Raw genomic sequence first — 7,992 nt, 5'->3', positions numbered from 1 at the left:
CTATATTCTCTCAGGTGACTGCCTAAACAATAATATCAAAAAAAGGAAAAGAAGGGGGGCGTGGCTTGGAGAGGCACCGGAACAGCAGCAAATCTTTAGGCTCCGTTTGGAAACAGGCACTTCTAGCCATAAAAAGCACTGTTGGAGGTGGAAAACCGCAAAAGCAGATAAACGAACCTACCAGGACAGCATGTCAGCAAGAAGGAGAGGCTCAAAACCAGTCCCGACAAAGCTGGAGTCCTTCTTTGTGGCACGTGGGTCCCCCTCTGCAATGGCCGCACAGGAGATCCTGCCAGCAGCCCGCAGGGACCGGGAGCAAGTGACTGACAGCCGCTCTGCACTAGAAACCACAGCGGAGGAGACTGCATCTGACAGCTCTGCCGGAGCGACCGGAGGCTCTCAGCACACATCAGCTATACCGAAAGGCACAAGAAAAAGGTCAGTGAATGGGGGGAAAAACATTGCCAAGGGACCCCCTGCACCCAAAATGGTGCTGACCACGTTGCCACACATAATGAGAACCCCCACAAGCAGCCCAGAAAAGCAGAAGCTGAGAATATCTCAGACTGCTGAGAGTGATCCGGAGGCTGAACACTTATATGTGATAGCGGAGGAGAGAGAAACAGATAACCCTGCTGAGGCAGCCGGAGGCTCACAGTATAACACAGCCACAATGGGAGGCTCAAAAGACAGAGCAGTGAATGGGGGGAAAAACAATGCCAAGGGGGCTCTTACACACACACTAAGAACCCCCACAAGCAGCCCAGAAAAACAGAGGCAGAAGATGTCTCAAAATGCTGAAAGTGTTTCAGGAGCTGATTATCTCCATGAAAAAGGAGCCGACATAGAATTAGATAACCTCACTGCATCAAACAAACCGGTGACTGAGCTGTATATAAAGGAAATAGTGTTGGCGCTGAGAAACACCATACAAGCAGACATTTCAATGTTAACCTCGACAGTAAACTCCTCCATTCGGGACATTAACAACAAAATAGAAAAACATGATAAAAAACTGGAGGAAGTGGTGGGCTCGCATAACTCATTAATCGACTCCCACTACGATCTAGAAGAAAAAGTTAACAAACTGCAACTCAAACTATCCGATTTAGAGGATAGAAATCGACGCAACAACGTCAAAATAAGAGGGATACCCGAAAATGTCTCCAATGCGGAAATCGTAAACTACATTACACGATTTATGCAGACCATGCTTCCCAACACGCCAATGCAAGAATTCAAGATAGATAGGGCCCACAGATTACCGCGCCCAAAATTCCTTAAAGAGGAATACCCCAGAGACGTTATAGCTCGAATTCATTATTTTGGCGCAAAAGAAGCCCTAATGAACGCAACAAGAAAGCTCCAACCCCTGCCAAACCCATACTCTGAATTGCGAATATTCGCTGACCTATCGCAATCCACCTTGGAAGCGAGGAGAAGCTTCGCAGCGATCACTGCCTCCTTAAGAAAAGCCAATATCCAGTACAAATGGGGATTTCCCACAAAAATTATAGTTACAAAAGAAGGAAGGACCCATATCCTCCAAGACCCTAAATCTGCGACAGACACCCTAAACTCTTGGGGAATTACACTGCAAAATTTATCCTATACAAACGCCAACACAGAAAAAAACAGACGCCAGCATCACACCAGCCGGAGCTCCTCACCCCCGCAATGATTCAGAAGACCTCACCTCCAATAGATACTAAACAACGTCTCATGAAGTGCCTGCTCAAGATAGCTGAACTTTTTCTCCCCCCACCGAAAAATGCAAGTTCTAACTTGCCCTGTATTTGTCAGTTTAATCCTCAACATTCTGACTTTCACGCCAAACGCATCCGTGTGTTCTGGCCCTATACAAAATGAGGATATTGTTTGGTTCTCTTTTTTTTGTTATTTTGTTTCCTCAGGCATTCGCGCATCACAGGAATTCCCAAGTCTCCAACTTTGCCGCCACCCACCATCCACATGGCGGTGAAAGTCCTATCGCTTAACGCCAACGGCTTGAACTCGCCATTCAAGAGAAGATCTGCGTGGAAAGAGGCAATTATGCAAAATGTTGACATTATGTGTATCCAGGAGACCCACTTGTTAGAAGTAGATAAAAGCAGAATGTCCCATAGAATGTTTCCGCAGGTCTTATTTGCTTGTGCCCCAAAAAAACAGGCGGGTGTGATGGTGGCATTCCGAGACAGAGCTCCGTTCACCATCGATAAACAGATTGGTGACCCGAAGGGTCGCTATTTAATCTTAGTAGGTTCCCTTAGGAATACAAAAATAACCTTAGTAAACACATATGTAACAAATTCAAAGCAAATTAATTTTCTTAACAAACTCAAAAAAAAAATTAACCAAGTAGCGGAAGGTCCAATAATGATAAATGGTGACTTCAACCTAGTACCTGATAGAGAACTCGACACTACAAACCCAAAACTTAAAAGAAATGCCACCCTGGGAGAATGGCTACACAAAAATGCGCTTTATGATACGTTCCGGTGCTCCAACGCCTCTGCAAAAGAATACTCACACTATTCAAATAGACACAGATCCTTCTCGCGCATAGACTTATGTCTAGTTGAGAGGAAACTCTTAGCATCAATACAAAAAGCGGAGGTTGGGACGGCTACTTGGTCCGACCACGCACCAATCATAACAACACTGAATGTAAGGGGCCTTGGAGCACCGACTAAATCATGGAGGAATAACACTTATTTAATGAGCATTCCCAAATACAGGGAAAAAATACAAGAAGCATTAACTGAATACTTTAAATTCAATGCCATCCCACAAACAGACCCAGCAATGGTGTGGACCGCCCATAAGGCATACATAAGAGGAATTTTAATAAAACTAGGCTCCAAATACAAAAGAGATAAAACAAAAAAAACAGATGAAATTCTAACCCAAATACAACTGAAGGAATCCCTTTTAAAAGTTTCCCCAGACCAAAACACACATACCGAATTACATAAATTGAGACTGGCCCTACGGAAAACATTACTAGGGGATTTTGACAGAGAAATTACTGCTCAGCGAGCGGACAGCTATTCAGCAATTAATAGGCCATCCAAATGGATGGCAAATCTGATTAAAAGAAAAACAATAAAAGCAAATATCCCCTACATTTGGAATTTCCAGGACAAAAAACAAAAACTATCGAACCCCAAACATATTGCAGACAATTTTTGCTCTTTCTACAGCAAACTTTATAACTTAAAAAATGATCCCCAAACAAAACAACCAGACAAGGAATCAATCAATGCTTTCTTGCAAAAGGTTAACCTACCGAAGCTATCATCCTTACAAACGGACCTCTTGGACGCCCCGTTCTCCGTCTCGGAAATAATAGACACCATAGCATCCCTAAAGAACCAGAAAGCCCCTGGGCCGGACGGGTATTCAGCAGAGTACTATAAAAACTTCTTACCCCAACTTTCAACCCATATCACTAACACATTTAACAAGATCAAAGAAAGAGGCTTCTTCCCACAAGAGATGCTGCAGGCCACAATTGTAGTCCTACCAAAACCTGGAAAGGAACCAAATACACCAACTAACTTCCGTCCTATATCATTACTTAATACCGATACTAAGATCTACGCTAAAACGTTGGCCCGTAGAATGGTGGACATACTCCCAGACATAATACACTCTGACCAAATGGGGTTTGTAAAGGGGAGACAGGCCTCGGACGGCACACGGAAAATTCTAAATCTAATACATTCAATAGAAACATCTAAGGTGCCGTCAATAATGCTGGCCCTGGACGCCGAAAAGGCATTTGACCGAGTCCATTGGGAGTACATCTTTGAGACAATGAAAAAATTTGGTTTTGGAGAAAACACGATAAGTGCCGTCCGGGCCCTGTATTCAGCTCCCACAGCCACTGTTTTGGTGGATGGTACCCTGTCGGTCCCCCTATCAATCTCGAATGGCACAAGGCAGGGTTGCCCATTGTCTCCTATTTTGTACGTGCTGGCTATAGAGCCACTAGCAGAACTAATTCGCACCTCCTCTGAAATAAAGGGAATCCCAATAAATCACAGACAATACAAAATAGGATTATTCGCTGACGATGTCATTTTGACACTGACCCGCCCCCTAGAATCTTTAAGAATGGCATGTAAAATAATCAACCAATTTAGTAATGTATCTCTATACAAGTTGAATATAGACAAGTCCCTTATTCTAGGTCTGGGGGTATCTACAAACCTAGAAAATGCAATACGGGCGGAATTTCCCTTTGAGTGGAAAAAAAAAGGCATACCCTACTTGGGAATAACGTTGACACCATCCACCAGAGACATAGAACTAGAAAATTACCCCAAACTGCTTAACTCCACCCAGAAAGTAATTGACCATTTATCAGGTTTAAAACTGTCGTGGATGGGCAAGATCACATCCTACAAAATGAAAGTCCTCCCACTAGTCCTGTACCATTTTAGAACCTTACCACTTATTATCTCCAAGCTTACAATTTCTAAACTCCAAAAACAACTAAATAACTTTTTATGGAGTGGAAAGAAACCACGTTTAGCCCTGTCAATATTAGCACTCCACCGGAAAAAGGGAGGAGCGGGAGTACCAAATCTAATGGCATACTACGAAGCTAATATACTAAACCAAACTAGACAATTAATCAGTACCAACAACACAGTAGGCTGGCCCAATGTAGAAAAAAGCTATATAAATGATCTACCTGGACAGGCACTAATGCTTGCTACTTCAATAGACGGTTTAATATTCCCAAAAAGCATAGACACCCAACTTAAAAACATTCCCCCTACATTACAAGCCGCGATCCAAACATGGAAAGAACTCACTAAAAAAATAAGCATATCCGATGAAACGGAATTTCCCCGCATACCTATCGAGACACTCAATCTATTTTTACCTAACTGTGATATGAAACCGTGGAGCGTTAGAGGAGTCAGATACGTAGAGGACTTAACATCCAAGAGAGAAATTAAAAGCTTTACAGAAATAAGTACTGTCTATGGCCTCCCGCAGAGCGAAAAATTTACATACTTTAGAATCTGCTCTCTCTTAAGAGAGAAACCCTTACACAAAGTAAAACTCCCGACCACAATCATTAAGAAAATTCTCACAAACCCTCTCGAAGGTAAATCGGAGACAAGAGACTATTATGACATACTAACCAACAACAAAGCAATAGCAAAAAAAACATACATGTCGAACTGGGAACTAGAACTCAAAGAAAAGATACCTCTGGATCAATGGTCCAGCTCGAATACGTTAATGACAAAATCCACTATGGGACTTAACATACTAGAAGTACAAACCAAAATTAACCTAAGATGGTACTACAACCCATCACTTTTATACAATAGATCGAACCTGGGAGATGGTTTGTGCTGGAGAGGCTGCGGCCAAAAAGGCACATTATCACATATTTTTTGGTCCTGCCCAACACTAAAAGTATATTGGGAAAACATAACCATGTTCTTACAAAGCACATTGAAGTGCTACATACCTAAAGACGCCAAAATGTATATATTGCTGATGGGCTTGGAAACGTTTCCTAAACAGATAAGATATGTACTTGCTCACTCCCTAATGACCGCCAAATCCATAATAGCAAGACACTGGAAAAATCCATTACCCCCAGACATAGAAGAATTTAAAAGACGTATGGACGAACAATATATTTTTGAAAAATGGTTGGCGTTCCGGAATAAGAACACCAAAAAATTTAATGACACCTGGGAGACTTGGAGAATATCCTTAAAAAAGGATATTGCGCCGTTCAATAAGCTCCCTAAACTGCTATTTCAAGCACTCCAAAATTGAAGAGCATGGTTGTAAAGATGAACCTATGCTGCCTATAAGGATGCCTATTTCCTAGTAATAAGGTATTCAAGTTAGAGCCTATGATAACTGAAAGAAAATAAATGAAAAAATCGGCGGCATGTCAGTCCTGGTGAACGGCGCAATTCTGTAATCGGAATATATCATTCCGGCTAGACTCCATCTAGGAGAATAGAATTGTTCTAAATTCCACACTAAACTCCACGCTAGTTCCGGCTAGTGTTGGTGTTGGATTTTCGAAATAATAGCCTCATTGGAATATATATTTCTCTGATTACGACCATAGGCTAACAACTTGGTCGTATCTGTCATACCAAAACAGATCTTTTTTTCTGTTTGCTTGTATCCTATGTCCTTTTATTGCTAAGGCCATTCTGGATACTGTGAGGCTAAATAACCAACTATCTATCCTAACTAAGCCACCACCCAGTCTACCCCTGGGAATTGATATATCGAACCCCTGAAGAACCCACAGTGTGGGGGAAACGTGTTGGGTTATGTAATATATTTGGTCTCGCACATGTCATGGTTTTATCACCAAAATGACACCTGCGTAACAAATCGTGATACATTTCAGACAAATTAGTCACTTTTGAAGACCAATAATACGCAATAGCTGGATTGACCTTCTTAAGCCAGCGCACTTGGACTTTATCTGTTGATTTGAGTGGCATCAACTGAGTCTAGATTTTTTCTTATCTAGTTAATGTGTGTTTGTTCTTCCTCTTTTTAATTAATTCTAATAAAAGGTATTTTTAAAAATTATTAGTATGAGGGGTCCATGTAGTAAATTTCTCGACACTAGCCAGTTGGACTAACGCTGCCTCTGTAAATTCTTCCTCCATCTGCACCAAGATCTATATTGCATAAGCCCCCTCCCCCTCTAATACATATACGTGATAACATTGCAGCTACAATCCATTCTACCATGCTATCGAGAGCCCCCGCCCCCACACTTTCCCCTAATGCATCACCAAATATTGATTCAAACAAATCCACTGAATCTCGCACAGCATTTTTAGAGTCACAATCTGACCCCTTTCATCTGTCTTCTATTGGAACACTTATGGACCCAGATCCAACCCCTCTACCTCAGGTACAACAATCAAGACTACCACGCAAGTCAATTTCCCCCAAGAAAGGGATCAACCTACCGACTGTAAGGACTAAGATATCTCAGTTTTACCAACCCATACTCACAACAAAATCCATACATAAAAGATAAGGAAGAAACAACGAGGAAGAAGAGGAGGAAAACACCAACATAAAAAAAGCCAAAATTCTCTCCCGACTCCGGGATAAAATTGATTGTGAATTTTTGATTACATGGAGGGAGCCCCCAGGATAGCTGTGTTTAATCAAATTCTATCTAGATTGGATAAATATTATATATATATATTTTAATTTTTTTTATATTTTTTTTTTAGAGCTATGCAATTATAGAGATATATAAATTATAATTTTTAGAGAGATTAGTTTTATGTAAGTCTACCTTGTATGTGTTTTTATATAGACCTATATTTTTTACTTTTGTATTATCTATTTTTCTCCATAGTAAGTATATTAGATAGACGGGTATTGGAATATATACAGACCAACATTGAGACACACTAATAAAATTTATATGATGGATTAGGAATTTCTTTTCCCCTTCTAATCCTGCCTTATCAGCAGTGAAACGGATGAGCCAAAGATCTGATTTCCTTATTCGTTGATAAAAAATCTGCTTGACTACGTTAAGTTTGTCCTCCGCTGAGTGCGCCGGTGACTGAAGTGACGTCACCACGCCGGAAGTGAAACACACGTTTGCGCTCCATCATCTAGGCCCTTTACTCCATGGAAACGCATGCTGCGTTCCAAACAAAACATCTGACGTGTACCAACAGAAACCTCCCACAATAATAAGTTCACTGAAATACACTCATTGATCCCAAGTTACTCACAGAACCCATTGTTTTTTATTTTATATTTGATAGAAGGAAATTAGATTAGTCTGGCATGACTTGGTTGTTACAAACCCATGCTAGCTCACGTTAATTACTCCATTCTCATCCAAGTATTTGCATACATGCTGTTTAAGAATTTGTTCAAAGATCTTTCCCAGTATAGAGGTCAGGCTCACAGGCCTGTAGTTTCCTGAATGCGCTTTCTTCCTTTTTT

The sequence above is a fragment of the Eleutherodactylus coqui genome, chromosome 1 (assembly GCF_035609145.1).
Source record: "Eleutherodactylus coqui strain aEleCoq1 chromosome 1, aEleCoq1.hap1, whole genome shotgun sequence".
NCBI classification, from domain to species: Eukaryota; Metazoa; Chordata; class Amphibia; order Anura; family Eleutherodactylidae; genus Eleutherodactylus; species Eleutherodactylus coqui.
Note: the sequence above shows the minus strand (reverse complement) of the source record.